General features: G+C 42.2%; 1 pseudogene; it reads left to right on the forward strand.

Annotated features, from left to right (window-relative positions):
- Positions 1 to 17,610, forward strand: part of LOC145399552 (cell adhesion molecule Dscam2-like) — a 248,756-nt pseudogene that overhangs the window by 91,781 nt on the left and 139,365 nt on the right.

The raw sequence follows: 17,610 nt of genomic DNA on the forward strand, positions 1-17,610 counted from the left end.
TCTGTCTCTCTCTCTCAAATTGCCAAGCCCTTCTCACTGTGACCTGTCTCCTTCTCTCTTGCCTGTTCTGTGGCTAACCTCCCTCTGAGCTCTCTTTCCTAAATTCTGGTGAAACAGGAGACGTATCACGTGTGTTCCTCGTGGATGGAAAGTTTAAGAAGCCTGTGTGTGAGTATGTGTGTATATGTGTGTGTATGGTTACTAGGTCTTTGTTCATGAGAGGACTGCTGACAGCTAACTGCATCATCTCCTTACTGGCCGCTGTCGTCAGCTTTCCTCAGTGTAACTTGTAAACTCATTTCCTTTTCCCAGGCTCGCAGAGGGCTGTCTATCTATCTATTTATCTATCTATCTATTATGATTTGTAATTATAATATGTAGTCCTGACATCTGCTCGGCCGCGCGAAAATGGCGTACCATCGACAGTTAATAGTCCTAATATATTAATACATACTATATACACATTATAATGAACTTATAAGCTAATTAAGTGAAATACATAATATTGTAAAAGTAACATAATTGTATGAATATTGTATACATATATTATTCATAGTAAATAGTGATTATTCAGTAATATTACATTTTAAACAAGTTGTATACATATTTGAATAAATGCAATGGTTGTTGTATAACACTTTGTAAGACGTGCATGTACAACAGACGTACGCATATAATTGTGCAATGGTAATACTGCTAGGTTATACATTACATAGAGTTATCACTTTAGTAATGTCTAATATTTCACCTAACTTGTATGATGATACTGGTAATACAGAATTGTACTATAATTGTATGACTTATATTGTGTTAATGCATAATTGTGTTGACCTTATATAAGTGTCTTGGCCTTATAATTGTAGTTAAAGTTACATAAAAGTTACATCTTGTTAATGCAACTGTTAATTGGCAAAGTGTAACATAATGCAATCGTTTGTCGTTACATAATTGTTACATATCGTTTGTAGTTACATAATTGTAATAAGTGTAACATAATGCATTCGTTTGTCATTACATAATTATAATATGGAGTTACATAATTGTAATAATTGCAGTCCTAACATATGCTGCAGTCGATGATAGTGATGATGTGTCATGCCACTTGTTTGTGGAGACAACAATTTTTTTTTTTTTTTTTTGTAGTTTATGTGGTATTTTGACATATGTAGTAACACTTACACTTATTTTCATTTGTTTGTTATGTGATCTTACTCTATTTCTCTTTTTTCTTTCTTACTTTTCTTTCTTTCTTTCTTTTTTTTTTCTTTTTTTTTTTTTTGTATGTATTGATTTTCCATAGTTTGTTTTTCTTCGCTTGTGTACGCTTTTTCTATGTTGTTCATGGTTGCATAATTACTGGCTAATTTCCTTGGGATACTTTTTTAAAGTTTAGTTTATATTGCACAGAGATTATAAAATGATATTATATAGTCCCATATTTTGTTATTTTATATAGAAAATATATACACTATATACAATATTAACTATATACACTGACTTGTTGTTCACTTATACCTATCGTGGGTAATATGTGTGTCAGCACTGTGTGGAAATCATTGTCTTCACGATTGTGTTGAAGATGTTCACTCTTGCTAACGTCATTTGTGTTGGCCATTTTTTTTTTTTTTTTCTAGTTTACCTTGTAACTTAATTTATATGTTTCCACTAGGTAGTTTTAATTAATAAATGTTTAATGCAGTTCTTTTAATCGCTCACTGAGTAACTGTGATGGTATATTTTCTTTATTACTTTGTAGATATTATAATGTATAGCTGTATGTATGAAACACGTATTTTATGTAGGTATAAATGGTAACACTCGTTGGTAGTAAATAAATGTTATAATAAATGAATGAATATATACAGTGTAGAATATTTATTGTTGGTGATTATTTAGTGTTTGAGTTATGCAGATAACTGAAGTAAGTATGTGTATTTAAACTGTAACTATACAGCACGTTTTATATGTTTGTGCAGAAGCTTATTGTCTATCACTGTGTATTGTATAAATGAAGTAACTATGTAACTCACTAATTTTTACCATGGAGGAAATGGTGTGAGTGGTGTTGCATGTGGTGATAGCGTTGTTCTTCACGGGTTGATTGGCGTGTTGTCGTCTCAGCACATGGTGACGTCGGCTTCCCACACTGGTAGCTGTGGTGAGTGAATGAGTAGCGATGAGTAACTTGAGTGAAGACGGGTGAGTAAGACGAGTTGTGAATATGGACTTGGTGTTTTGCTGCATGTCTTGACCTCTGGGTCAGCATAGGCGGGAGAGAGTGGTGGGGGCTTGTGTGCTTGTTGCTTCGGTGTTTCCTCTTCTTTACTTGATTTGTTTTATATTCTTCTTGTTGCTGCTTGAAGTTACGTGAAGATTATAGAGTTGTTTTGTAGACTTGTAGACTATTTGCATTGTAGGCTGTATTTTGTAGGGATTCACTGTAGAACTGAAGCTAATCTTGTAGAGTCTCGCCTGCTTTTGTAGAAATTTGCTTTTAATTCGGAGACGATGTCCGTAGATTCGCTGGTTCGTCGTAGAAATTGCAAGATCGTATCAATGTTTTGTTAAACTACTTGCAAGGCGTCGTGTGATCTATTCACCTCTGCATCAGCATGATGATCGGGGAGATGGAGGGGGCTGGGTGGAGAGAATACTGTCAGGAGCTGGTTGTAAGTTGTTGGTTGTGAGAGGTATTTTTTTTGTTTTCAATCTTGATATTTTGTAGGAATTCAATGTTGATTCGTAGACGAGGTTCGTATACGTTCGCTGCTACCAAATGTCATAAATGACTTTGTGTCATAAAAGACTTTGTATTTACTTGTAGAGAAGTTATATATATTATGAGACTTGTGGACGAGCGGTTTTTATATCTTTGAGTAGCTTCCCATTTGTCATGTAGTGACAGGAGAGGTAAAGAATAGTATGGGACTATTTTTATTTGTCTTGGAAATATTAACAAGTCTCTCACACAGAGCGTAAGTATAGAGTCCCGTCCCACTATCTATCTCTCTGTCTCTCTGTCTCTCTCTCTCAAATTGCCAAGCCCTTCTCACTGTGACCTGTCTCCTTCTCTCTTGCCTGTTCTGTGGCTAACCTCCCTCTGAGCTCTCTTTCCTAAATTCTGGTGAAACAGGAAACGTATCACGTGTGTTCCTCGTGGATGGAAAGTTTAAGAAGCCTGTGTGTGAGTATGTGTGTATATGTGTGTGTATGGTTACTAGGTCTTTGTTCACGAGAGGACTGCTGACAGCTAACTGCATCATCTCCTTACTGGTCACGCTGTCAGCTTTCCTCAGTGTAACTTGTAAACTCATTTCCTTTTCCCAGGCTCGCAGAGGGCTGTCTATCTATCTATTTATCTATCTATCTATTATGATTTGTAATTATAATATGTAGTCCTGACAAATATATATATATATATATATATATATATATATATATATATATATATATATATATATATATATATATATATATATAATCTTCTTACATCAACTTTCTTTTTTTTTTGCACATTAACTGCAAACATTTTTTTTTCTTTCTCATATCCTTTCAGACTCTACTTTTCTCCTTCTCCTTTCTCATACATAAAGTTTCCTTTTTAAAATCAATCATCCTTTAAAGACAATTCACCAGATACGTTTTCATAAGCCTTTTGCAGTTTTTTTTTCGGCGCTTCATTCACACCTTCCTACATTTTCTTTTAGTGTCTCATACACACCTTCTCTCAAAATCTTTTTTATCATAGGCTCGCTCAGAGTTTTTTTTCCTTCCTTTTTTGCTCTGCACATTTTTCAGCATCTCTTCTTCCGTCATAGCGTTTTCGGCGCTTCATACACCTCTTTTTTTACGTATTTATTTATTTATTTTTAGGCCTTCATTCACACCTTCCCTCAAAATTTTTATCATAGGCTTTCTCAGAGATCTTTTTCTTTCCTTTCTTTTCCCCCGCGCGTTTTTCATCATCTCATCTACCTATATAGTTTTTTTTCGACGCTTCAAGCACATCGTCCTTTATTTTCATTTTTTTTTTTTAGTGCCGCATTCACACCTTCCCTCAAATTTTTTTCATCATATGTTTTCTCAGAGGCCTTTTTCCTTCCTCTCGTCTCTTCTACGCGTTTTTCAACATCTCACTCATACCTTCTTTCATTTTTTCAGTGCTTCATTCAAACCTTCCCTCAAAAAATTTTATCACGGGCTTTCTCAAAGGTCTTTTTCCTTCTTCTTTTCCGTCATCCTTTCACCATCATAGTTTTTTCCATGACATTCTTTTCCATAAACCTTTTCCTTCCTCGCTTCCCCAGCCTCAGACCCTCGCTTTGTGCTCTGGCCTCCCCATCGCCTCTCCCTCACAGCATATAATCCCTCCCATTATATTTTCACCTACCATTCTCTCTCCCTAGCTCTCTCTCCTGCTTTCTGTTAAGCTCCATAACACCTCTTCTTAAGCGATTTATTTTTCAGATTAAACCTTACTCTCCTCTTCTGTGTCATCTAAATAATTCCATCACCACCATACTCAACATAAAAAACATCCATCTATCTATCTATAGCCCGACGCCCTAATCTCGCAAAGGGTGGCCACAGACAAAACGCCTCCAAGTCGCTCTGTCATCCACCATTTGACTACCCTCCCCCCAACTCACCCCCCCTCCCTCATAATCCTCTCAACTCCATCCCTCCACCTCATCCTCGGTCTACCCCTCCCTCTCCCTCCCTCCATCTCACCTACATACACCCTCTTAGTCAGTCGTTCATTCTCCATTCTCTCCACATGTCCAAACCACCTCAGTGTATTTCTCCTAATCTTCTCAACCACATCCACATCCACCCCACAACATTCCTTCACATCTTCATTCGTCAACCTGTCCCTCTATGTCACTCCACATGTTCCTCTCAAGTAACTCATTTACAGCCCCTCAGAGTTAATAACTACATAAATAAATAGCAGTAATAAATAAATTGCAGGAGACAATGCTAGGCTGCACCACTGATCAGACTCAGTATCCTTCTTGGTAAAGGTTTCCGTTCGTATCCATTCCGTCATCGTTACTTGTCTTCGCGCCTACGTGGTTCAGATGTGTCCGCAGGGGTTCTGTATTCCTTTAGTATACCTTACCTTTATCACTAGACCTATTCGTATTGGTAAAATATATGTACGTACCTATTTGCCCCCGTATGTATGTATACATGTATGTACGTATGTCAGTGATATCTTGTCAGGCATGTTTTGTTACACTGTATGTCCTCTGCAACCGAAAAAAAAAAAATACAGTAAATCCCAGTTAATCTCGGACTAACTGGGGCAAAGCCATTCCATATTAAACTATTTTCCGGATTAACCTGGTTCCAGAGGGAGAGAAGCTCACATGTGTGTCTGACCAAAGGACTGGAGAAGCGTAGTGTTTTAAGTACAAGTTTGGACACTAAAATAAAGTAGTGTACATTATCCTTTTCCATTACCTATGGTTTTATTGTAATGCGCAATAAACATGACAGGAAGCCAAACAGAGGTAGCGTAGGAGAGCAATCATGAGAAGAGGAGAGAGGGGGGAGAGAGAGGAAGGTAAGGAAAAGTCTCGAGGGTGAGGAAAAGTCTCGAGGTTGAGGAAAAGTCTCGAGGGTGTCTGGAGATGGCAAGAAGGAAGTAAAGAAAACATTACAAGATTTCCATAGTCGGGGGAAGTTTAGCATTGTACTCCCGCTAATGCCAGACGATTTTATTCTCGAGTGGATCACCGGAGACTGGGAGTGTTGAGGGACTGAGTAAGAAACAATGACAGACAAGGAAAAGTGAAGAGAGGGTGGAAGAAGAGAACATACAGACACGAAACGCTGGTATAATTTGAGAGAAATGGATAGGAAAGGAGACTTGATTACAAATGACACAACACAAGAAAATTGGATATATATTTTGCACCCTAAGTCTCACGTTCATCTTAGACGTTGTAGTTATTTTCGAAGGTTAACTGAGATCGTAACCAAACGTGTGGATCCATGAATTTCGCCACAATGAGCCGGTGTGTGAAGGGCGGTACGCTTAATATCTTACCAACAACATCCCATCTGCAGCAGTCCTAGGCAGTAATAAGCTTGTCCCACAATTCAGTACATGAACACTTGACGTAAAAGAGATTCAGTGCTATACCTTTGAATTTAACTGGTGTTTCCTAGCACCCAACATAACATAGTGAGACAGAGGACACCTTTGATAACAGCACTCACCCGAATCATATCCACTACCTCAACACCCCAGGGGAAGGCGGTGGGTCGATCGGTAGAGAGTAGAAAGGTGGCCTGCAGTCCTACAGGACCCAGGTTCAAATCCTTGCTGGGGCAGGGAAGAGTTTAAGGATTTGAATTTCATATAAAGAAGACTTTACTGATCTACCAGAAGACCCGCCTCCATGTTGTAAAAATATCCCTGCTGATACCAATACTCCAGTCCTAAATGAGACAGCCCTAGCATGTATTCAACAGGGACGGTGGGTGTTAGCGTCGAAGTGGTGACATGTGGAGGTGTGTGGTATGTAGGAAGACTACTTGGCCTTGGGAGCAGGCTGCGAAGCCTATGCCCAGAGTCGGAAGCATAAAAAAAAAAAAAAAAAAATGCACAACATACGTATGCTCATAAAACTCCAAGGTCTTAGCTAGCGAGATTTCGTCCTTCAAAAAGGCACAGTGACTCAATGGATGAAATAGTTAGGGAGACATAATATATCCAACCGCCACTGTGGAAGCGAAAAAATAAAAGTAAGATAACTGCAGTAGGCTAACTCCTGTAAGAATGACTAAATTGCAGAAATATGACAAGGATACCAAAAGTCCCCCCTCCTTTTGACACCACCCAAAACTGGCAGGAAAAAGTGAGAAGGAACACAATCGAATACAGAAAACCTGACGTGGAAATGTTATAGGAAAGGGCGAAAGGAAAATTAAACGTACTACGGCAGACATACATGGATAATACATACATATATAACTAAATGAGTGCATAAGTACTGTACATATATATAAAAAATAAAAAGAAATGCAACAACATCTCTATTGCAAGGAGGAGTAACCAGTGGAGTCAACAGGTGGTGCAGGGCAGGTCCAGCTGTGACCTGGCCTTAGTGGCGTGTTTGGCCACAGAGATTAGGAAGACAGGGGCAGGGGGCGGGTAGGGGGCAGGGAGAGGGGGGAGGGGAAAGCTTTGAAGGGGAGGAGGGAGGGAAGAGCTTTCACGAGGAAGGTGGTGCTTTGAGGGGGAGGGGGGAGAGGGGAGAGCTTTGAGGGGGAGGGGAAGGGGAGAGCTTTAATGGTGAGGGGTGTGGGGAGAACTTTGAGAGGGAGGGGCGAGGGGAGAGCTTTGAGGGTGAGGGGTGAGGGGAGAGCTGGTGGTTGTATTCATAAACTATCTTAACTTAAACCCTTCTCGTAGTTACGGGAGCATGTACATCTAGCGCCTTTATCCCTATGAATTGTGGAAGAGTTGTCGAGTTGATTTGTCTTCACCTGAGGGAACTGGGTCACTCACACAACTTGAGAATTAAGCTGTGGGTCCGTGGAACTAGATGAGCCATAGTTATGAAGCAGAAATGAGTCTCCTTTGTTACTAGCTAAATCTTCACTCCGGTCTGACTAAAGCCTAACTGGCCTTTGACTAAGATCAAAGGGGTTGGGGATCAATGTCAGGTTAGGACAAACGTACAGTACTATAGCACTTTCACCTCCTGTATCTCTGTTCAATATAGTGGTTCTTGGACGCCTGGTGGCCTAGAGGGTTTAGGTGCACTCTTGTGACCCACTATGGTTTACAGGTGAGGGATGGGTTGGGGTTACTGCTTATATGGTACCGCTCAGGGAAATGTAACTGGCCACTCTCGCCACAAATATCGAAACTCAGTAGCCTAGCCCCGGATCTCTACGCTCTTGATGGCGCAAAAATGGATTATGATGATGATGATGATGATAATGATGATGATGGTAAAGATGGTGATGATGATGATGATGATGATGATAATGGTAAAGATAATGATGACGATGACATTGATAAGGATGATGATGATGATGATAATGAGGATGATGATAAAGATGATGATAAAAATGATGATGATGATGATAATGACAAAGATGATGATGATGATAATGGTATGATAGTGGCTCCTGGCATTCAAAGGGTTAAGACCTTTTATAATTACAAACTCCCAGTGGCTTCAAGTAATCACATTAACAAGTTTAACTTCACTTCCCACAATGCCCTTTGCCAGCGCTGTAAAAGTAACAAATCCCAGTGATATTAACACTGCTCAGAGGAACGACAAAACACAGACAAACACATCTGATTATCACATACACACGAAATCCGGATGAAGGGAGCTGGATTTAGCCTCTTCAGATTGAGTACTTCATCTCTGGAGCGTGAGAGGGGACGCCTTCACGTGGTGGCACCGATATAACCAAGCTGTTCCACTGCCTGGTTATATATATGTCCCTCAACTCTTTCCCTATCCCCCGAAAGGAGGGTTATGAACCGCAGATGCAGTTCACATAAATGAACACAGGGCTACTACAACTACTACTACTATTACTACTACTACTACTACTGCTCTTACTACTACACTTGCTTTAGCCTTTTAACTGGTTAAAATCCTCTATAAATGGTCTCAAGTCACCTGATTTAACCATTTCTATTTACTCATTTCTTTATTTATTTCTGCAGCTTGTAGAGACGAGGGAACACTCCAGTCTGACGCCGTGGTGCTCTGTCCTGCATCCACACTCCATCCCCATCCGAACCATCCCTCACACCCACACCCATATCTCTCCCAGTCACTGCCTCACCCTCTACACCCACAGCCACACCCCTTGCACCCACACCCACACTCCATTCAGTTACTTTCACGAACATCACGTTCTCAACCACACACGGTCAAGTCGCTCTCACATTCACACACACACTCACACCCACATTCACCCTCACACAAGCATTCACACCCTGTCCAGTCACTCTCAGAAGCGTCACACTTGGGCCAGTCATTCTCACACACACAATCACACCCACACTCACTCACACACTCACACGCACACCTGAAGTCACTTGTACATTCGCACCCACAGACTGGCCAGTCAACCACGCAAACAGGACTTTTGCATCAGTCACTCTCACACCCACACCCACACCCACACCCACAACACACCTATTCATATCCCGTGTTACACCACCTTTTACAAACAAGCGGTCAGCCAAGCCAAAGTATTAACCTACCCTCCCCACACCCTGAACAAACCCTACCCACACCACGCCACGACTCCTTGGTACACGGGGCGCCCTTGCAAGATTTACAGCAACTAAGGAAACAGCATCACTCAAGACAGCACTTCCTGGATGGTGGGAAGGAACACAACATCCCTTCTTCTTGGACCTCGCCATATCCTCAAAATTCAGTCACGCTGCAGCACCCACGTTTCGTGTCAAAACAGCAGCGGGAACACCTGCGACCCCAGGAGAGACCCAACAGGGCCAGGTAAGCTCCTAAAAGTTTGCAATGTGACTGTGGGATTTACCTGGTTTAAGAAGCTCACCGAGAGGATGACCTGAGCTGTATTTAAACTCTCCCAGGCTTAAGATATATATTTAAGACTTTTTGTATATACGTAAATCTTCACTCATATAGAGGCAAAATTTTCACAACGAATCCATAGAGTAAAATGGTAAGCAGATACGAAAAACAGTATAATTTATGATAATTTTCGGTTGTTATGGACTTTTTTTTTTTTTTTTTTTTTTTTTTTTTTATTTGAGTTGGTTAAGCTCCTTTATAAATACGATCCCAGGACGATACATTATTGTGTCAGGGAGAGGAGGAATGAGAACCCTGCTTCCTTCTCTGGCACGGCTGTTTTCTTCCTTCCCCTTCGTTTTCCTCCTCCCTCCTTCTTCTTCCTCCTCCACCTTTTTCTCTTCTTCCTCCCCTCCTTCTTCCTCCTAATTTCCTTCTTCTTTCTCCTCCCCTCCATCTTCTTCCTCCTCCTCTCCTTCTTCTTCCTTCTCCTTTTTCTCTTCTTCCTCCTCCTCTTTTTCTTCCTCTTCCTCCCCTCCTCCTTTCTCCTCCTCTCCTTCTTCCTCCTCTTCTCCTTTTTCCTCACCCTCTTCCTCCTCCTCTTCTTCTTCTTCTTCTTTTTCTTCTTTTTCTTCTTCTTCTTCTTCTTCTTCTTCTTCCTCCTCCTCCTCCTGCTCCTCCTCTTCATCTTCTACTTCTTCCTGATCTGCATGTGACCGCTCGTAACAATATTCTGTCACTTCCCCAAACCCAGTCGTGATAACTCCCAGGAATGAGCAGTAGGGGTCGTACTCCAGGTGGCTTTTAAGGTTCGTAATACCATTTCCTTTGCGGTTCATTCTGTATATTACACTTCAAAATCTTCTTGTATGTTATCTAAGCAAACTATGTAGATAAACAAGATACACGTAGCAGATAAGGTAATGTTAAGGCGAACTATGAAAAAATAAATCTCTAAGGAAGAGGTGCTGGGAATAACAAGGGATATAAAGGGCATACAGAGGAATGTTAAGTTGCAATATACAAATAAATCGCTATGGAAGAGGAGCTATGAAGCCTCCTACCATACGGCCTTACACTACGGGACTGCCATGGGGTGGAATTCCCAAACATTCACGATCTCGTACCATATATTTCTACAGGACGACCTAGAGACATGAACAAAAAAAAAATCTATATACTCCTTTCCTTGTTTGTCCTACAGAAAAAAGATATTACATTTTTTTTATATGTGAGGAAGAAGGAACCAAATGCCATGAGCCCGCAATAAGAGTTCCCTCCAAGAGAAAAACAGAATACAAGAGAGAGCCAAATTCAAGATCCATTCATTTCGAGATGCCTGACACACTGCGTTTGAAAGACTTGAGATCATAGGCAGCAGGAAATACAGACAGAGGGAGACAGTTCCAGAGCTGACCTGTTGCATATGAAGGACTGGGAGTAACGGTTAACTCTTGCATTAGAGAGTTGGACAGAAAAGGGATGAGAGGTTGCTGGCAAACGGGTGCTACGCGCCCGTCGTAGAGGTGGAGGAATGCAAGCAGACAGTTCAGAGGAGCAGTGACCATTAAAGTAGCGATAGAAAAGAGATAAAGATGCAACAGTGCGACCAAGAGACAGAGGTTGAAGGGAGTCAGTAAGAGGAGGAGAGTTAATGAGACGAAAAGCCTTTGACTCCACCCTACTGAGAAGAGCTGTACGTGGGGAGCCTCCCCACACATGAGATTCGTACTCCACACAGGGATGGAAAAAAAACCTGTATAGAGTCAACAATTGTGCTGGGGTAAAGAAAAAACGGAGTCGGCTTAGCACACCCAATCTCTTGGAAGCAGATTTTACAAGAGATGTAATATGATCTCTCCAAGATAAGTCCCGAGTAAATGAAACCTCAAGCATGTTCAAGGATGATAAAGGATTAAGCTGAATATTATTAAACATTAGTGGGTATACCTGTGGAAGATTTTGACGGGTTGATAGGTGTAAGAACTGAGTCTTAGATGCATTAAAAACAACCAGATTATTTTTACCCCAGTCAGAGATACGAGCCAAGTCAGACATTAGGTGTGCCACAGCCTCATCCCTTGTTTGTTGAAGTAACTGCTGAGATGGGCGTTGCGGGAACCGAATGGAATGGTGAAGGGTGGAGTCATCAGAGTATGAGTGGATAGGGTTAGATGTACAGCTTAGAAGGTCATTGATGAATAAAAGGAAGAGAGCTGGTGATAAGACAGAGCCCTGAGGAACACCACTGTTGATAGATCAAGGAGAAGAACGGTGGCTGTCTACAACAGCGGTTACAGAACGACCAGAAAGGAAGCTAGCAATGAAGGCACAGAAAGAAGGATAGAAACCGTAAGAGGGCAGTTTGGAAATTAAAGATTTATGCCAGACTCGATCAAAAGCCTTTGAGATGTCAAGTGCAATGGCAAAGCTTTCGCCAAAGTCCCGAAAGGAGGATGACCAGGAGTCTGAAAGGTAGGTGAGAAGATCGCCAGTGGAGCGTCACATACTGACGATCAGAAAGAAGGTTGTGATAGGAAAGATGCCTTAAAATTTTTGTATTGAGAATTGACTCGAAAACTTTTGAAATACAGGACGTTAAAGCAATTGGATGATAGTTGGAGGGTTGGGAGTGGTCACCTTTCTTTGGGACTGGCTGAATGAGAGCAAACTTCCAGCAAGAAGGAAAGGTACAAGTTGACAGACAAAGGCGAAAGAGTTTGCCTAGGCAGGGTGTAGGCACAGAAGCACAGTTTTTGATAACAACAAGAGGGACTCCATCTGGCCCATATGCCTTGTTAGTATTGAGGCCAGTGATGGCAGAAAATACAATAGCTGAAGAAATTTTAATTTCAGCCATAAGGAATTCAGAGGCGGGAAGTGATGGAGGAACAGCACCAGAATTGTCTAAGGTGGAATTGGAGGAGAAAGTCTGTGTGAAGAGATCTGCTTTATCTGTAGAAGAAATAGCTACAGAACGATCAGAATTGAAGACAGGAGGGAAGGATGATGAAGTAAAGTTGTTAGAAAGGTTTTTGGCAAGGTGCCAGAAGGAGTGGGAAAATTCGAGTTGAAGAATTGAGAGCATTTAGTACGGATGAAATTATTTTTGGCAGAGCAAGAACAGACTTAGCACGATTCCGGGCAGAAACGTAAAGATGATGCGATTCAGGGGTGGGTTGGCTCTGGTACCTTTTGTAGGCCCTCTCCTTGTTGCGGACAGCATTAGAACAAGCGTGATTAAACCAAGGCTTTCTTGTGTTAGTCAAAGGATATGAGCAAGGAATGTATGCTTCCATGCCCGAGAGAATAACTTCCTTAATGCGCAAGGCACACTCAGATGGTTCCCGGCCATGGAAGCAATACTCATTCCAGGGAAAATCAAAGAAGTACTGCCTAAGGGCCTCCCACTCCGCGGCTCAAAAATGCCACAGGCGACGTTTTTTTGGAGGGTCCACATCCCGTACCGGAGTGATAGGACAGGTTAAGGTGGTAAGGTTGTGATCGGAGGAGACCGACGGCGAGAAAGGATTAACAGTGTAAGCAGAAGGATTAGTTGTGAGGAAGAGGTCAAGTATGTTGGAGCTCTCTCCAAGGCGGTCTGGGATACGGGTAGGGTGCTGTACAAGCTGCTCTAGGTCATTAAGGATAGAAAAGATGTAGGCTTGTTCACCAGGTGGATCCGTGAAAGGAGAGGAGAGCCAAAGGTGGTGGTGAACATTGAAATCTCCTAGAATGGAGATTTCAGAGAAAGGAGAAATGGATAGAATGTGTTCCATCGTAGAAGTAAGATAGTCGAAGAATTTTTGATAGTCAGTAGAATTAGGGGATAAGTAAACAGCACAGATAAATTTAGTCAGAGAATGACAGGAAAGCCGAAGCCAGAGTGTAGAGAATTCAGAAGAATTGAGTTCAGGAACACGAAAGCAAGATAAGTCGTTGCGTATATATACACAACAGCCACCTTTGGCTTTGAAATGAGTATAGAGAAAGTAGGAGGGTACAGAAAAGGGTTTGCTGTCAGTTCTCAGTTAGAAAAAGAAGATGAGGTTTAGAGGAGGAGAGGTGGTGCTCAACAGAGCGAAAGTTAGAGGAAAGGCCGCGAATGTTGCATAAATGAAGAAGAAGAGAGTCAGACAGTGGTTCCAGGCAGCTCGAGTCATCACTGGGAGAGGGGCGGAAGGTGGGGGTATTTATGGTACCCCCCCCCTGGGGACTCCGAGGCTGGGTGATGAGACCCCATGATTTTTTTTTTTTTTTTTTTTTTTTTGAAAAGGAAGTGTAGTGTGTACTGTGCATGTAGTTTGGTGTAGATAGAGAAGTTTGTGTTTGAGAGCATGCTGGCCTACTCTCTGTGTAACTGAGACACTGAAAAAATTCAGCAAAGGGGGATGGTCAGGAACTAGTCCTGAGGGCTGATGAAACGGGAGCTCCAGCACTCCCTGTCATCAGCTTTCCATCCACCTCAGTAGTACTGCCCTGATCGACTGGTGCTACAGTCTACTCCTCTACACAATTATCATTCCTTAACCCGTCACATCCCGACCACTTTCGCACCTCCGACACCCCCCAGTCCTGACCACTTTTGGATTTTTTTTTTTTTTGGCTAAAACTTCTGCTTTAGTTGAGAAACAAAGGAAAATCACAAAGAAAGTGCTTACTATGGTCCGAAACTGGTGAGAACAGGTGAGGTCCCCTGCGCCAGTTATTGTATTCTACCACTGACGTGTGAGGCGCTCATGTTTTCTATTGTAGGTAATTTTGGGAGAAACAACAAACAACACCTCTACATTTATTGAATTTGAACTAATAAAAAATAAGAATAACAATATAATGAATTTCAATGACATATATATGAAAAATAAGCATTGTACCTTCACGCGAGCATTGCGAGTTTGGTCCGATTGGTAAAACGCTATGTGCAAAGTTTCTTGTTTCAGTCAACATATCATTTTTTCTACTTGTATACTGACTGTTGCAATGCCATTTTACCATTTTGTACTGTATGTAAATGTTTTCAGCTGTTTTCATTCATTACGATGACATGTAGCATAAGTGTAACGCACATATCATACTCAGTGCACTCGCTACGACTCGTATTTCAACATACAACATTGTTTTATCACTTTCATATTTTTTTCTGTACATTGAACCTTTCCTCCACCACTGTAAACGTTTTCAATTATTTACATTCATTACGAGGGCATTTAGCGAAATGGTAGCGCATATTCTCATAGCAAGCACACTCTCTAACACTCGTGTTTCCACTTTTACTTTATTTCTTCAATCCCAATATACTTTACCACTTACATTACACCCATTTACACCCTATTCAGCACTATACATATTTACTGACATTATTTATTCTAGTGAGCCTCAGAATATCTCGTGAAAATACCCTCGCAATGAATGTTTCGACCAACATAATACTCATACACTTACATACTAATATTCCACTTATATTACACCCGTGTTCACTTGTAGACTCCTATTTACACATTAACGGGCCTTAATTATTCCACTGAGCGTCTGAATATCGCATCATAATACCATCGCAAGGTATGTTTCCACTTAGATAATACTCATACACTTACATACTAATATTCCACTTATATTACACCCGTGTTCACTTGTAGACTCCTATTTACATATTTACGGGCCTTATTTATTCCACTGAGCGTCTGAATATCGCATCAAAATACCTTCACAAGGTATGTTTCCACTTAGATAATATTCATACTCTTACATAATAATTTTCCACTTATATTACACCCGTTTTCACTTCCATACTATTATTTACAGATCTACGGGCCTTATAATTACACTGAGCGTCTGTTTGTCGTATTTATTTCAAAGTATCAGCGTCCTATCGCATTCACACCTTATCAGAAGTGCAGGAACTGTGAAACTCACTGAAACATGGGTGAATACACAGACCCATGTCACACTGAACGCACTCATAGCGGGTGTCCTTTCTCTGAGTGGTGGGTCTCACGCGGGAATTGCTACACACGTGACACCTGCATTGGGGCCTAGGTCTATTTGCTTGGGGAGGTATGGGAGTGGGGAAATGGCGGGCGGATAATCTCAGGGGAGGGTGGGGACCTGGGGCTGCGCGGGTGCGGGGTTGGGGCCTTTCAACCGCATACCTTGCAACAATCTCTCCTGTTAGCTCCCTCACAAACCCTTCAAAGGTTTCCTGAACTCCTGTTGTCATGGCGTGAAGGTGGTGGCAATTCAGGGTGGTAATGTCAAGCAGATGAAAGAATAGTTTTTTGTACTACTTCATCGTGGTCCTGGCACACTCGACAGTGGATATCATGGAGTCTGACTGGTCCACCAGGTGCATGTTGATATTATAATCAAGCACTCACTCAGGCTTCCATATGTTGCACCTGTTCTCACTCCGATAATCTACTGACTCTGTACGGTGCATCAAGAGACGGTGAACCGTGGACAAGAGGCGGACTTCTCTATTGTGGTTCCACACTGTTGCAAGGATACTGTTGGCCTGGAAAAAGACCACCTCATTTCTGTCAAGTTTCCGCCCCACCTTGACCATGTGACGCCGGTTCACCTTGACGGTCCCACAGATCCCCTTGTCATGTCTGTGTAGATAACGAGCGAGAAGAGGGCTAGTGTACCAATTGTCAAGGTAAAGTACGTGACCACGATGAAGATAGTCTTCTATCATTGTCTTTACTACTGCTCCATATAGACCAATACTCCGATCTTCTATTATGTCTATCTGTGCACCCGTGTACAAGACTATGTCTTGCACATAACCAGTCCTACAGTCACACATAACAAAGATCTTGAACCCAAAACAGTGCCTTTTGCTGGGTATGTACTGCCGAAATGAAATATTGCCTCTCCACAACACGAGACTCTCGTCTATGATGAGGTCTCTATAGGAATAAAATGAGGAATGGAATGTCTGTCTTAAGTGATCAAAAACCAACCTAATTCGCCTGATCTTGTCTGTGTCATTAGCATTTGCAGGATCATCAGCATCATAGAAATGGAGGCGGCTTAGAATTTGCTGAAACCGATTACGGCTCATTACTTGGCCAAATATTGGTGTAAGCATAATAGGGTCCCTTGTCCAGTATGCAGGATTTCGGTTCTTTCGTACAATACCCATCAAAAGTACCAAGGCCAAAAACAAAAACATTTCTGCAAGGGAGACTGGGTAATCATAAAGGATAGAATGCCTGCTCCTTGTGCCCTGTCTTTCACTCTCACGGCGCTGGCTGTTACTGAACCAGTTTGTTTGATCCACTATTTCCTCCACAAAAGCCTCACTGAAGAAAAGGTGGAAAAAATCCAGCCTGGTTGAATTAGATTGAATACCGGAAGGAATGCATCCAGCACGCCCATGCTCAGTGAATGGGTGAATGAGGGGAGTAAAATCACTCCCATCCCCCCAATTCCATGCCATAAAATCCTCGTCCCGATCGTCCCCATCCTCGCCTTCATCAGGATGGGGAGGAGATGATGGTGGGGGAGGCTGGGGAGAAGGAGTGCGTAGGGCTTCCCGACTCTCACTCCTCTTCCCTCGGCCTTTACCCTTCCCCTTTCCCTTACCCTTACATCTTTGGGGAACATCAGGGGACTGTGGGGAGGAAGCCCGGGAATATTGGGGAGCATTAGACGTGCTGGGGAGTGGCTCCTCCTCACCTCCCTGCTCCATCGCCACACCACGTGATTCACCATCCACCCTAACTGCCCCACGTGATACGCCTCGCCACCTCATACCACCACGTGACTCACTCCTGCTACCCTCACTTTCCACACTCATCCCAACACTTTCCCTTTCACTCCCCACTCCCTCAACGCCACTTCCGCCATCCCCAAACAAAACACTAGGCCCATACCTGTTAGAACGATATGGTGTGCGCTCTGGGCTGCGATGAGTAATAACCTCACGGCCGTACCACGTGGCAGCATGTCCCACAGCTCTGTCCTCGTCCTCGAAATCGGGCTCCACGTCACGTAAGGGCTGGCTAGAGGATCTTGCACGTTGTTTTTGTGCAGCCTGACCCTCTCCTGCAGCACGATA

The sequence above is a fragment of the Coenobita brevimanus genome, chromosome 49, assembly GCF_032717465.1.
Source record: "Coenobita brevimanus isolate Jiangsu-jjx chromosome 49, ASM3271746v2, whole genome shotgun sequence".
Lineage (NCBI taxonomy): Eukaryota > Metazoa > Arthropoda > Malacostraca > Decapoda > Coenobitidae > Coenobita > Coenobita brevimanus.